This window comes from Pelodiscus sinensis, chromosome 31 (assembly GCF_049634645.1).
Source record: "Pelodiscus sinensis isolate JC-2024 chromosome 31, ASM4963464v1, whole genome shotgun sequence".
NCBI classification, from domain to species: Eukaryota; Metazoa; Chordata; order Testudines; family Trionychidae; genus Pelodiscus; species Pelodiscus sinensis.
In genome coordinates this window covers 6,783,571-6,798,297 of record NC_134741.1, presented here as the reverse complement: position 1 = coordinate 6,798,297, position 14,727 = coordinate 6,783,571, and the positions used below count along the sequence as shown (strand labels likewise).

Below are 14,727 nucleotides of genomic sequence, written 5' to 3'. Positions count from 1 at the left end.
CCTGAACAAATGCTTTAACGCAAAAATTTTTGCATTAAAAGTATCTGCACAAAGTCATACCAGTGTAGATGTAGCCTACAAGTAAATGCAGGAATTAAACAAAAACCAAGACAAAACAATAAAGTGAAATCCCCCTTCCTCTCTACTGCAAAATTAATTTTAAACTTTTTGACAGTAGCTAACCACTCAGCCTGTGTTCTCTTCCTCCAGCTTCCCAACAGGAAAGAAAGAACAATCATCAACAGCAGACAGCAATTACATTAAAGCAATACTGTCTGCTTGCTTCATGCTCAGAAGAAAACACTATCACTCATCCTCATGGATAGCGAGACCAACCACTTTCAGCTGTATTTCTCTAGTTACCAACTATAGAAATGATCCCTGAAAGTACAGTCTTATTAGCACCTGCTTCCCTACACACCCACACTCATGTGCATTCACTTTCTCCTCATGAGGAATGTTTTCACACAACACTTAGAAAACTAAAGAACAGAAATAATCTCAGCAAAGTGCATGTCCCATTCAAACACACTCCACCAGGTTTAGAAATCTGCATATTAGAATATGTTCCATGTCCCTGATTACAGAAACACGCCTCCTGATTAGCATGTGGAGCACCTGGCAGCCAATCAAAATCTCCTGGGCTACGTCTACACTGGCACCCTTTTCCGGAAAAGGGATGCAGATGAGCCAAGTCAGAATTGCAAATGCAGCGGGGATTTAAATTTTCCCCGCTGCATTTGCATGACCATGGCTGCTGCTTTTTTCCGGCTCGGGGCTTTGCCGGAAAAAAGCGCCAGTCTAGACGGGATCTTTCGGAAAATAAAGCCTTTTCCAGAAGATCCCTTATTCCTCTTAAAATCTGGAAAATTTAAATTCCCGCTGCATTTGCAATTCTGACTTGGCTCATCTGCATCCCTTTTCCGGAAAAGGGTGCCAGAGTAGACACAGCCCTGCTGTTTCTTCCTGAAACTGCAGTTCCTGGGGCTCCTCTAAGTCAGTAGTAATAAACTGCCAGTCCGCAGACCAGCAAGGGGCCAAGAACCCCTGCCTGCTGGGCAGAGGTGGAAAGTAATAAAGTAGAAATACTTGATTACACTACTCAAGACTTTTTTTGGGTATTTCTACTTTACTCAAGTAATTTATTTTTGTCACACACTGATTTTTATTCAAATTATTTTATTTTTTTTAGACAATATTGTACTTTTTACTCCACTCCCATTTCCAGAGGCGCTGGGTTACTCATGACTCACATCATTCTGATTTGCTAAAGCCCAGCTGCATGTGCAAGCACCAGGCATCCAAAAAACAGCCAATCCACAAGCACAATGCCCCTGCCAAGGAAGAAGCCTTTTAATAGCTGCTCCAACACCTTGTCATTCAAACCCAGTATCCCTGCAGGCCCTGCCAGCCTGAGACCTGAGCGAGCGGGGCGGCTGCCCAGGGCTCCGTGCTGAGGGGGTGATATGAGCAGTCTCATGTGACCTTACCTGGGGCCAGGCAGCTAAACAGGAGGGAACCCAGCAGCCGGGGTCAGGGGGGACAGAGGCACTTACTTGTGCCGGGTGAATCCTCTGTTCTGGGGGGAGCAGCAGCAGGGTGGGTGGGTGCCGGGGGCAGGGGCTCCCCATTCCCCCTGGGACAGAGGCCCCTGTAGAAGCCCTGTGGGGGGAGGTGGGGCAGGCTGTGCTGGAAGAGGCTGGGGGTGGGCGGCTGAGGGGGGTGGGGATTGAAGAAGCGTCTGTGTGGGCACTTGGGCAGCCAGCTCGTCAGTGAGCAGCAGAGCACACGGGCCCGTCGCCCACAGCCGAGCCCCCAGCTGCTCTCCCAGGGCTGTGGCCGACCAGCCTGCACTGCTGCCAGCCCGGGCTCAGCTCTGCCAGCGACCTGCCCAGCCGCCTCCCTGCCAGGGGCTGCAGACGTGTCTGCTGGGGTAGAGAGGAGGGACGTGTCTGCCCAGCCAATGTGAGGGGTGCGCCTTTGGGACAGAGAATTTTTGTCCCTTCTCTTCATTTCTTGTTTGGCCTCAGCGGCCTAATGGACAAGGCACTGGCCTCTGGAGCCAGGGGTTGTAGGTTCAAGTCCCACCTAGGGTATGAAACTGTGACCTTCGGAGGGTTGATTGGGAAGCCCATGGGAACTGGGTGATGGTTCCCCAAGAAGTGTCACATCCCATAGGACAGCAGCTGTCTAGTCCCACCGGCTCCAGAAGTGACTCAGATGGAGAGAGGGGGCTGGAACAAAGCAGGGTCTGTTGGGTGACAAGGCAGAGCCTGAGGAGGGGCAGTTCTGGCAGAGGCTGAGTGGGAGCAAGGGGGGAGCTACTTTGGCGTGGCCCCTTTCCAAAGCCCTTGAGCAAGGGGCTGGCTCGCATTGGGGGGAGGAGGCGGGGCTAGGAAGGGGCTGTTCTCCCTGCTCTTCCAACATAGGCAAAGCAGCCTGCCCCAGGCACCTTCCATAGCTCAGCTGGCGGAGCAGAGGCCTGTAGCCGGTGCTTGGCAAGTGTCCTTAGGTTGCTGATTCAACTCCAGCTCAAAGGACCAGGCGGCTGCCTTGGGTCTGTCCCCTCAAAGCCCGATGCTACCGATGCTACAATTGACTAAACGGTTTTGGGTTCCGACTGCCAATCAAGTGTCTTGGGCTGCACAGGCCTTGAGTCATGGCAAGAGCTGGAGGGGAACGGTGAGCGGCTGCACTTTGGAATGGGAACATGTTCTCTGGAACCATAAAGTAGAACAGTTTGAGGGCTGCTTTCAAGGAGGGCACCATGGCTTAGTTGGCTAAAGCACCTGCCTTGTAAATAGAAGATCCTGGTTTCAACTCCCGGGGGTGCCTTGTGGTGAGGCCAATGTGTCTCTTCTTTCCACCATATCCCAACACATATATGGAGTAGGTTTTACTGTTTGCTGGTGTCCTAACAGTGGAAGGAGGATGGCAGCAAAGAGCAGGCGCAGTGTGTATTGGTGCAGGTGCCCTCTGGGTTTGATTTAGAGAGTCTTATCTAGACTTGCTAAATCAAACTCTGGGAGATGGATTGCAGCAGAAATCTCCACCTGAGTGAAGACATGGCCTGATGGTGCAATTAGTTAGATGCTGACCACAGCCAGCCTGAGCCATTCTAGTGCTCCGGGTATGTGGCACTGCCCCCGGCTCACGGTGCATGTGCGGCTCCACCCTGGGTGCACAGTGCATATACAGCCCTTCCCACTCCATGCGTGGAGCTTGTGGTAGCAGGATGCTCTTGTGCTGCCCAGCCTGGCCCTGCCACCACCACTGGCGTGCAACCCAGGGTCCCCTGGGGCAGGCCATGCAGAGCCCCACAGCTGCATGGGGACGGGCACTGCTGACAGGTGCTGTGGAGGTTAATGCAGCTCCAGTCCCAGGGCAGCTGCTGTAGTCTGCCAGGAGCAAGGCACGCAGTGCCTGCTGGCAGCTGCCCCACTAGCTCACCAGCTCACCCCTTAATCCAGTCCTGATGCCAACAGTAACAGCCCCACTGCTGGTAACTCACAGAGGCCTTTGCTGCCTGAGGAAGAGGTGTGGGCAAAACACAGACCTCGCTGTGAGCAGGATTTGAACCTGCGCAGGGGAACCCTATTGGATTTCAAGTCCAACGCCTTAACCACTCGGCCATCACAGCTCTGGGAATAATAAAGCCAGGGAAACTGGTAAATAATGCCAGTGCACAGCCCTAATGTCACCTGCCACAGAGTTCATACAGCAAACCATTGCAACAGCTGTGCAGAGGAGTCCTGGCAGTTCTGGTCTTAGGCTGCCTTTGAGGTGAGTTCTGCTTCAAGGTCTTCCCTCCTCCTTCTTGGTCTTCCTTTCCCTTTTCCTTCCTCTTCTCTTTTCCCCTTTTCTTCTTCTTGCTGGTGTCCTTCTTGGACCCCAGTTTATAAAGAGAAATTCAAGTACCGCTTAGTTCTACCTTAACCAATTATTTTAGTATAATTTCACTATCCAGTCGGCTAAGATGGAGCACTTCCAGCCTCTCAGAGAGCCATGTCACAGGCACAAGCCCCCGGAGACCCCTCTGACCCTTCCATAGACACATCGCAGGACCAAGCAAGTGGCAGCAAGTACCGGGCACTGTCATGGTCTGGGCCAGAGATAAAGCTGTGGTCCAAGGAGGAGTCTCTGCAGGCCCTGCAGTCCATGCGGAGGAATGTGGATATTTATGGCTGAATGGCTGATGGCCTTGCAAAGAAAGGCCACCTCCCCCCACCCCAGACCAAGTCAGAGCCAAGGTAAAGGAATTGTGGCAGGGGTATGTTCGGACCCATGAGTGCAGCTCCCGCTCTGGGGAAGCACCTTAGCACTGTGCATACTGTAAGGAACTGGACCAAGTCCTGGGGGTTGGGGAACCCCTGTCTCCAGGGACAGTTGTGGAGTTTGGGATGGAGACACCTGGGCAGCAGCAGTTGCAGCTTCAGGACGACAACCCTGCTGACCAGCAGCTCCAGGATAAGGAGAAGGAGGATTCCAGGAACGTTGTGACCCTCACCCTGGAACCGGTCCCCCAGATGCAGGAGGCCTCCCAAATATCTTTTGGCACCGGGGAGGGAACATCAGGTGAGTGCTGTGAGGTTGCAACACACACAGGGCAGGCGGGAGCACAGGGGATGATGCGCTATCATGAAGCATAATGCTGATCATAGGTTGGAGGACACCACACATGCCTGACCCCATAGAGGGCCGTTCCCCCCCCCACCCCCTCCCACCCCACCCCACCTCACCCCACCCCACCCACCATGTGTGCAAGGCACCACCTGCTCCTGCAGACAGTGCTGCCAACAGCTAATTTCCTAACACTGGATGCAAGCAAGCAAGTGTAATGGGGGTGTAGATCAGTGGTGTAGTGTTTGACTACAGGCAAAGTGGTCCCTGGTTCAACTCTAAGTGCCCTCTGAAAGGTTGATCAACTTCATTGAAATTGTTGCATCTCACTCTGCATTTCTGCTGTGCAGAGATTCCTAAAATTACTACAAACCATTCCTGTGTCAATGCACATAAACCAGGCAAACCCATCTCAACTGAAACAAGTTCAAATCTGCTGTGTGTCTCATTTCTATTCCCATCAATTGAGCAGGGGTGTGATCTGAAGGTCCTTGGTCTACCTGGGCTATGCTGGGTAGAAGAACAAGAATCACACCCAGTGGGGGAGGAATGGCCACAATCAATCTTCTGGAGCTTGATTTAGCAAGTCCAACTAAGACTCACTAAATCAAATCCAGAGGGTACCCCACCAGTTTCCAGGACTTCTGCTCTTTGCTCCCTTTGGGTTCCTGCAGTAGGGACACAACCAGGCTCATATGACAGAGGCCAACTCTAGCTAGGTATGTTTATAGGGGTATGTTTACACGTGTACCCTCTTTCCAAAAAGGGATGCAAATGTAAAGATTGGAAACTGTAAATGAAGCCACCAGGGACATATACAATGGGCCTGCAAAAAAATGAAACAGAAACAGCTGAGCACTTTGCAGAGAACAGGCCAGAGCCCTGCTGGGAGAGGCTTCATCATGCACAGACTCTGCGCAGGGCCAGACTGCTGGGAGGAGGCTCTGGCCATGGACTTTCCTCCCCTCTCTGTTACCTCCTGCACCTGGGGCTGAAAGGGACGTGGGCTGCAGGCCGGTCCTGCCCAGCTGACTTCCCCAGTGGGAGCAGAAAATGCTCATGGAAGGGCTCACACGTTGTCCCCAATGCACTGGCCTGAGGGCCTGAATTCTTGATGCACCTGGGTGCACCCAAATTCCCCTTCTGGGGGGGCAGGCTTCCCAGCTCACACCCCTCCTGTCACACAAAGCTTGCAAACGGGGTTGATTTTCCTCCATCTTCCCTTGCTTGCTGCTGCGCTAAAAGAAATCCTGAAACCAGCCCCGTCTCTTGTCACTGGAGAGATGGCCCTGTGCTGGGATATGAGAGAGTATCCCAGTGATGCTCCTCGCAGCCCAGGAGAAGAAGGGGGCTCTGGGTGGAAGGCACTAGTTTGGCCCAGTTGAGTGAGGGGTGGTTGGTCCCATGGTGTCAAGGGCAGCGCTCAGGACTCTGCTTCTGCTGACAGGGAAGAAGCTGGGAGGCAAGGTGCTGGCAGCAAGAGATTCCGGCTGCCTCTTTGCCCTGGGTCTGCCGGCCGCCAGCCACCTTGACCAACAATCAAACCAGCTGGACTAGCCAGCCCACGTCACAGTGAGTCGCTAGTGGCCCTGTCAGAGAAGAGCCATTGGCAGCTGCAGAGACGGCCCTGCAGCCGCCTAAGGCGCCTTTCCTCAAAGGGCCACTGGTGAGCTATAGGTCTGTTGGCCAGCTAGTTCAGTTGGTTAGAGCATGGTGCTAATAACGCCAAGGTAGTGGGTTCAAGCCCTATGCTGGCCACAGGGGTGTTTGTTTTGATGACTTCCCTTCCTTTGGCTGCCTGCTATGGACAGGGAAGTAGAGACAGGCAAGAGGCTGAGACCTTTTCAGGAAACAGGCCAGAGAACTGGTAGGAGGAGGCTCCAGCCTGCACAGACCCAGTGGCTCAAAGGGCCTTGCCCTGGCCTGCTTTCCCCAATAGGAAGGAAAATCTTTCTCCTCCCTCCATTGTCCCTAATGGGGTGGCCTGATGCCCAAATTCCTGCTGCTGCAGTGGCTGCCCCAAGGCTCTTCAGCACAAGTCACAGAGGGAGGCTCAATATTTCCAGAAGGCCTGGAGCACGTGCCTGGCACACAAAGCTGCTGCCAACTGCCTGGTCACCTGCTTCAGTGACCCAGCAGCCTCCCCGAACCCAAACTGCTCCTGCTCAGGTCCCACCTGAACCTGCCCTTGCCCCTGCTCCTGCGGCTTCTCCTCCTGGAGACTCCCCATGGCTGCCGAGGCCCCTGCACATGAGGCAGTGGGACCACCCAAGGCTGACGCCAGTCCCAGCACCATCCCTGAGCCCCACGTCCCCCTTCTTCCCCTTTCTGCCATCCTCCTCCCCAGTTCTACATTCCCCACATAAAAACCAGAGAGTTTGTTCTTTGCACAGGGAGAAGTCCTGTTTGTGTTACCAGCAGGGGAAGGGGGAGAGGAAAGTGAGAAGAGCGGTCAGGGGAAGGGGGGGTGGGGGAGGCACAGAGAAATACGCCGGCATCACGCACCTTCTCTGAGAATGGCCCCACGTTCTGAAGGGAACAGAAAGTGGCCTGCGAAGGGCGAGTGTAGCTGATCAAGTAAGTGTGCTTCTTGTTTCCCTGGCGGGTTAGTGGCTAGGGGTCAGCACTGTGCGTGCTGTGGCCGGGCTTTGATTCCCAGTCAGGGAAAACAGCCTCATCTGTAGTCATAAAATTGGCCAAGTATTTGCTCTTCCCATCAGTGCTGGGGGGGGGGGGGGGGGGCTGGGGTGCCAAAGACAGGCTCTGGCTGGGTGACTCCTGGCCAGCAGCCAAGAACATTTCTGGGTGACTCCTGGCCAGCAGCCAAGAACATTTCTGAGGCAGCTGCTTCCCTCCTTCTGCTGTGCAGAGACTTGTAGTTCCTGGAAGTGGGGCTGTCTCCCCTCCTTTGCCTTGGGCCCATTTGGCCATGGTTCAAGGGGGTTGCTGATTCTGTAAAAGCTGCCCTGGTAATGAAGAAACAGCTAAAGTGACACTGGCAAGAATTGAACCCACAACCTTTGAATGAATGACTGGCCTGGCTCACACTGAATAGTCCAGCTTAGACTTGCCCCATGTGCTATGCAGCCCACAACCCCCTTGTGCTGCTTCACAGCCTGCTGATGACTGGGGTAGAGGAAAGGGAAGCACTGAGCCAGAATCTGTGCTGGGTAGAAACTGAACCGAGCCCGCTTGCCGGGAGCTGCTCCTGCCCCCAGGCCCTGCCTCCTGCCCTCCGTCCTCCACTCTTAACTTTCTTACAGATGCTGTTTTATCCCACCCCTCTCACCCCCAGCCTGACTGACCTGCCCCACTTCCCAAAGGAGCCCTTGTGTGGCCATGGACAGAGGCTGCACTGGGGGATTGGCCCTGACTGCCCAGTACCATGTGATGCTGGCGGCAGAGCACAATCTGGTCTGGGAGCAGCTGTAGCAGACATTAAGGGGTGCAGGAGTGGTCTGAGGCCGGCTGCGGCAGCTGACCCGCGCCTGTACGGCTGTGATGTAATCACAGGGCGCCCTGGCACTCATGACATCATCATCGTGCACACGGGCTGGTGGCGCTCTAGGCAACTGCCTATTTCCCCAGGCTCACGGGCTGCCACTGAGGAGGTACAGAGCCGACTGGCTGGGATTTTTGTGAAATCCTCAAGCCACATGTAGCCAGCGTCCCCCCCGCTCCCCTTGCCCTGTCCTAGGGAGCCAGACACTGCCAGGGCTGGAGGGAAATGGGGAATGGCTACATGCTGGGAGTCAAAGGTGTTGTCTGGGACCATAGGGTAGAAAAGTGTCACCAAACTGCATATAGCGAGCACCATGGCTTAGCTGGCTCAAGCTACTGTCTAGCAAGCACAAGATCCTGGGTTCAACTCCCAGTGATGCCTATTGGAAGCCTTTGCTTACATTTTCCTATGTGCTTCTGGGACACAGAAGAGGCCTCCCCTGGCCACCCATAGAACTGCTGGTTCAGGAACAGGCTGATTGGAGAAGAGAGTTGGAAAGAAGGAAACCACAAGTGAGAAGCACCTGATGCCCACAGACCCTGACTCTCCATGGCTGCAGGAGCTGCAGAGGTTGCACCCTCAGGCTCTCTGAGCACGGACACCCCCAGGGAATCACAAGGGCGTGTGGCGCTGGCTCTCCTGTCCCAGCAATTGCAGTCAGAGCCCTGCCTTGCCAGTGCCAGTCACAGCAGCCTCTGCACCTGCTCCAGGCTTGTGGTTTCCTTCTTCCCAACACTCCTCCCCAATCAGCCTTTTCCTGAACCAGCAGTTTGATCAGTGGCCAGGGGAAGCCTTTTCTGTCACAGGAAGACGTAAGAAAATGTGATCAAATGGTACAACAAGTCACCAATGGGATGTGAACCCAGGATCACCTGTTTATAAGGCAGCTGCTTTAGCCAGCTAGGCCACAGTGCCCGTTTCAGCAACATCCCCACTACAGATACCCTTCTTGGCTATATGCCAAATATTGAGTTTTTCCAGGATACCTTTTGTATCTCTGAAAAAACTCTGCCACATCCATGGAGATCAGTTTCCAAAAAAGTGGGCGTGTTTTTTGGAAGGCCTGTATTCCTCATTTTAGTAGGAATAAGGGCTCTTCCGAAAGAGGAGGTTTTCCCCACATTTGGGCCTGTGTAGATGGGCCAAATGTCAGAAAAGCCTCTTCTGAAAAAAGTGTCTCTAAAATTGTGCTAATGTATGGTTCCAGACAACACCTTTGAATTCCAAAGTGCAGCCCTTCTTTATTTTAGTCCAGCCTTCAAGGGGTCTCAAGGCCTGTGCATCCCAAGAAATGCAATTAGCAGCTCAGACCCATAATCTTTTTGTCAATTGCAGTGCAGCCAAAGGATTACTTGCCTCGCACACACTACAGTCTGCAACTCTACCAGCTGAGCTAGTGAAGGACGCCTGAGTGAAGCCACTGGTTTGTCCATGTTGGCCCGTGTACAAGTGTCAGGGCAAGTGCTCCCCCAAGTGGATGGCATCGCAGGCGGGGGGCAGAAGAACCCAGGAGCAGAGGGGTGCTTCACATGCAGAAGGACCCCAGAGCTAGATCCATTTATGCCACAGCAAAAATAAAATAGCTGGGTTCTTCTCCTGGGTCTTTTTTTGTTTCAGTGTCTCTAGGGGTGCAGAAGGGGCAGACCCAAAAGAACCAAACCATTTGAGTGAATCTTGGTCCTGCCTCTCACTTGTGCTGCTCGCTCTCCCAGACTGTTCCTACGCCCAAGGCAATAGCTCCACACCCAACATGTGGGTTAGCAGAGGCCAGGAGGCAATAGGCAGAGCCTGGCAGCTGCTGGGACTGGACCTGAGGGCATCAGGGGAAGCAGCAAAAACACAACGTCAGCCCCCTGCATCTCTAGCCAGGCTGGTAGGTTTCATGGCCCCAGCTCATCTGAGCCTGCTGGATGAGAGGCCGAGCGCCAGTGGACATTAGACACCCAGCAGAAGGCACAAAAATCTCTTTTCACCAGCCTGAGAACAAGAAATGTAAAGCAGGAAGGTTTCACAACAACCAGCCTAGGAAGGGCCCACTAACAGTTGAATTCAGGTTGCAAAGTTCAGATCCCTGAGTGCTGCCCCTTGCACCATGGGACAAACAGCTGATGTTTTTGGTGAGCCCCTGGGACTCTCAGCGCTCAGGCTGCCTCTGCCTCTGCTCTCCCGGCTCCCTCCAGCTGCCCCATCCCAGCTGCTTGTTTATTTTTTGTTTTTATTTAAATACCAGCTCTAGAAGAAGCCGTGTGACACGCTCCCCTCCCCCATGGACAGGTCACCGCCCCCAACCAGACTCTGAAATGGCCCCTGCATTTCCCCTGGCCCCATGGGGCTGTCAGGAAAGAGGCCAAGGCCAGGCTAGAGCCAGGGGAAGCAGGAGGCAGGAAGAGCCCCAGTCTACCCAGCTCCTTTTTGTGCAAAAGCCTCTTGTGCAAAAACAAACCTAAATTAATTAGGCAAATTAGCATGGCAATATGCTAATCTGTGCTTCATTTGCATAAGCTTTTGGGGAAGAGAGATGCAGTATGGAGATAGCCTAGGTGGTAGAGAGCCATGAAGTAACATAGACTCAGGAAAATCCCTGGGCTGCAATGCTTAGTTACACACAATAAGAATAATTCACCAGCTCAGACGTGATTCCTAAACCCCCAAACAAGGAAAATAATAAAACCTGATGGACTAGGGAGACTTTTCCCTACCTACACATTTCAAGAAATTCAATCCTGAGCAGCCCAAGACTGCATGGCCTAAAGGGCAAGGTGTCTGGCTTCATGTCAGAAGATTGAGGGGTTGAGTCCCTTTGCAGTTGTACTTACCTACCTTCATCTGTGCTTCTGGATCCTGCTGTCCTTGGCCTGGAAAGGTCTTATGTAACAATAAGGCTTTTCTGTAACACAATTGGAAGCCCTGTAACTATTCAGTAGGCCTAAAGCAGTGGTCTCCAACCTTCTTACACCCAAGGTCACTTTTTAAATCACAGAACAGGTGAAGATCTACCGCCCCACCCCTTCCTTGAAGCCCCGCCCTCTCTATTCTCCTCCTGTCCATCACTTGCTATCCCCAGCCCTCACTGACACACTCTGATAAAGTTTATTTTTAAATTATGCGATATATAAAATTAAAATCAGGTGTTTATAGTTATGAAATAAATGGTCTGTTTTTTATTCATGCTATTTAAATCTAAAATGAAGCATTTATAATTATACATTTTGTGGGGACAGAGTTCTGCAGCGGGGGGCAGGGGAGAAGGAACAGGGTCCTGGGAGGGCAGAGGACAGGGTTCTGCAGCAGGGGACAGGGTGCCAGTCGGGACAGAGTTTGAGCAGTGGGGACGGGAATGAGGACAGAGTTCTGTAGCTGGGGACAGGGGAGAGGGGACAGAGTTCTGTGGCTCGGGACAGGGGAATGGGGTCTGGGGAGCGGGTAGTGTGGACGGGGTGGGGGGCCAGTGGCAGCACAGTCCCCTGCATCTGCCTCCTCCTAGGATTCTCCCCCCCGGCCCCAAGGGAAGTCAGCATGTGCCTCCTCCGGGCCCAACTCCCCCCCTCCCCTGTGGTGCAGGGAAACCCCACGTGTGCCTGACCTGGAGCCAAATCCCCTCTCCCATGGCATGGTGCGGCATGGCCAACCCCCTCCCACAGCACGACCAACCCCCGCGGGTGCTTGCCCCGGGGCCAAACCCTCCTCCCACAGCATGGTGAGGCCAAGTCTGGCCAACCCAACCCCCATGGGTGCCTGCCCCGGGGCAACCCCTGCGCTCTACTCACCCCTCCAGCGCTAGCGGCACAGGGAAACTGCCGCACTCCTCCTCCAGGGCCGACGCCCCCTCCCCCAGCACACAACAGAGCTGTGGGAGGGGAGCAGCCCGTGCACTTCTGGAACCCCCGGAAGTGACATGGGCTTCAGACAGGACTTCCATCCACTCCATGGGAAGCCAGCACTACACTAGAGGTAAGTAGTGAGGCTTCTCAGGGGTGGGGGGAAAATGGGGGGGGTGCCCAAACACCTCGCGATCAACTGGTCGAGGCCTTGTGATTGACCAGTCGATCGCAATTGACGGGTTGGTGACCACGGGTCTAAACTGAAGCTTTTTTCTGCAGCCACACTGAAGAGCAGCAGCAATTAGCTGTAAAGCCTGGAGTCACATGCTCACATTCCATCTAAATGACATTGAAATAGTGTCACACTAGGCTGTGAGAAGGGGTCTTATCCTAGTGACACCCACTGTCACCAGGGAAGAAGCAGATCTCAAGGTGGGTAGAGAAAACTCAATTAACAGCATTTTGTCTGGCAAAAGACTGCTTACCAATAGTTGTGGTTGTGCAATTGGCATTTTATGCTTCTTGGCCTCACTTTCCTGTTGTTTGTCTGTGTGATAGTCTGGTTTGGATCTGTTTCTGTCTGCTGTGTGATTGACTTTGTGTGGTGTAAATCAACTAAGGCAGTGTGGTATGATTGGTTAGGTAATTCTGTTACAGTATGTTCTGATTGGTGAGTGAAATTTTACTAAAATAATTGGTTAAGGAAGAACTAAGCAGTATTGAGTTTCTCTATATAAACTGGGGTCCAAGAAGGAGACCAGCAAGAAGAAGGAAAAGGGGAGAAGAGAAGAGGAAGGAAAAGGGAAAGGAAGACCAAGAAGGAGGAGAGAAGACCTTGAAGCAGAACTCACCTCCAAGGCAGCGTAAGACGGGAACAGCCAGGACTCCTCTGCACTCCTCTGCACAGCTGTTGCAATGGTTTGCTGTGTGAATTCTGTGGCAGGTGACGTTAAGCCTGCACATTGGGATTATTCACCAGTTTTCTTACCCAGAGCTGTGATGGCTGAGTGGTTAAGTTGTTGGACTCGAAATCCAATAGGGTTTCCCTGCGCAGGTTCAATTCCTGCTCACAGCGAGGTCTGTGTTTTGGCCACACCCCTTTCTAAGGCAACAAGGGCCCCTCTGAGAGTTACTAGCAGTGGGGCTGATGGTGCCAGTGCAGACACAGACTATATGGCTTTGTGTCCCCTTACAGCAAAGGCAACAGCTGCACTAGTGGCACTTCCACAGAGGGCCCTGGACCATGCTGCTGCAACCACTTGGTCCCAGGCAAAGCACTGCTGAGAAGTCTCAGCCCCAGCCCTGCCTCCTCCAGTCTCAGCCTAACCTGTTTAGCTGTCTCCCACATGCTCCTGAAAGCCAGCACACATGCAGCCCATCCCTGCACCAAAGGGCAGGCCCTGAAACTTCCTTGTGGGCATCAAGTGGACCCACAATAGGAGAAGACCCTGTGTTTTCACCTGTTTCTGCCTGGCTTTAAACCAGGGTCCTTTTCCATGTTAAGCAAATGTGATAACCACTACACCACAGAAACACACTTAACACCATCTTCTGCTGCTGCACTTAAACTTGGGCAAATATTCGGTTGCTAACCCTTTGGCCAACAGAGATTGCTGCAGGGCAAATGAATTCTCTGTTGTCAGTTTTGTGCCCTCAGGAAGGGACCAAACTGAAGGAGGCCGGGCCCCAGCCTGGGGACTCCAACCTAAACCCTGAGGCCAAGGGGTTTACAAGCCAGAGAATCAAATTTTGTCCCATTTCTTCCTCCCATAACCCTGCAAAACCTCAAAGGCAACTCCACAGTCCCAGCGGCTGGGGGAGATGTGCATGTTAGAGCCTCTGCCCACTGAGCTGTAGCCTTCTGTGCCCAGGGAGCCACACATCACCAGGGTGAGAAGGCAGGAATGAAATGGGGACTGGCCGAACTTTGCCATGCAATGGTGTTATCTGGGACCATACAGTAGAACAGTTGACAGATGGATCAAAATAGGGCACCGTGGCTTAGCTGGCTAAAGCATTTGCCTAGTAAACAGGGGATCCTGGGTTCAATTACTGGTGGTGCTTCGTTGGAGCCTTTGATAACATTTACTGATGCCCTTCCTGGACACAGAAGAGGCCTCTCCTGGCCTCTCATGGAACTGCTGGTTCAGGAAAAGGCTGAGTGGGGAGGTGTATGCGGAAGAAGGAAACCACAAGTCCCAAGAGGTTTCTCCCCCAAAGGTGAGAAGCACCTGATGCCCACAGACCCTGACTCTCCATGGCTGCAGGAGCTGCAGAGGTTGCACCCTCAGGCTCTCTAGGTGATGACAGCCCCAGGGAATCACAAGGCTGTGTGGTGCTGGCTCTCCTGTCCCAGCAATTGCAGTCAGAGCCCTGCCTTGCCAGTGCCAGTCACAGCAGCCTCTGCACCTGCTCCAGGCTTGTGGTTTCCTTCTTCCCAACACTCCTCCCCAATCAGCCTTTTCCTGAACCAGCAGTTCCATGGGTGGCCTGAGGAGGCCTCTTCTGTGTCCACAAGGACATAGGAAAAGGTGAACAGAGGCTGCAACAAGGTACCACTGGGAGTCAAACCCAGGCTCTTCTGTTTATGAGGCAGATGCTTTAGCTAACTAAGCCATGGTGCCTGCCTCCAAAGTCTCTTTAAAATGGCTCTTTATGTTTCCAGACAACACCTTTGACTCCCAAAGTGCAGCCGTTCCCCATTTCCCTCCAGCCCTGGCGGTGTCTGGCTCCCTGGGCACAGAAAGCTACAGCTCAGTGGGCAGGGGGCTTTGGCTTCCTTGC

At 53.3% G+C, this 14,727-nt stretch overlaps 5 non-coding genes across 5 annotated transcripts; 2 read left to right on the top strand and 3 right to left on the bottom strand.

Annotated features, from left to right (window-relative positions):
* Positions 1-181: 181 nt before the first annotated feature.
* Positions 182-397, bottom strand: LOC142821708 (small nucleolar RNA U3). Its single transcript, XR_012898394.1, has one exon. It is a non-coding gene; the product is annotated as a small nucleolar RNA U3 (small nucleolar RNA).
* A 3,161-nt stretch (positions 398-3,558) lies between these two features.
* TRNAS-UGA (transfer RNA serine (anticodon UGA)) lies at positions 3,559-3,640 on the bottom strand. The gene has a single exon. It is a non-coding gene; the product is annotated as a tRNA-Ser (tRNA).
* Positions 3,641-6,304: 2,664 nt separating this feature from the next.
* On the top strand, positions 6,305-6,378 carry TRNAI-AAU (transfer RNA isoleucine (anticodon AAU)). Its single transcript has one exon. It is a non-coding gene; the product is annotated as a tRNA-Ile (tRNA).
* A 6,558-nt stretch (positions 6,379-12,936) lies between these two features.
* On the top strand, positions 12,937-13,018 carry TRNAS-CGA (transfer RNA serine (anticodon CGA)). The gene has a single exon. It is a non-coding gene; the product is annotated as a tRNA-Ser (tRNA).
* A 386-nt stretch (positions 13,019-13,404) lies between these two features.
* On the bottom strand, positions 13,405-13,477 carry TRNAV-AAC (transfer RNA valine (anticodon AAC)). Its single transcript has one exon. It is a non-coding gene; the product is annotated as a tRNA-Val (tRNA).
* Between the last annotated feature and the right edge of the window lie 1,250 nt (positions 13,478-14,727).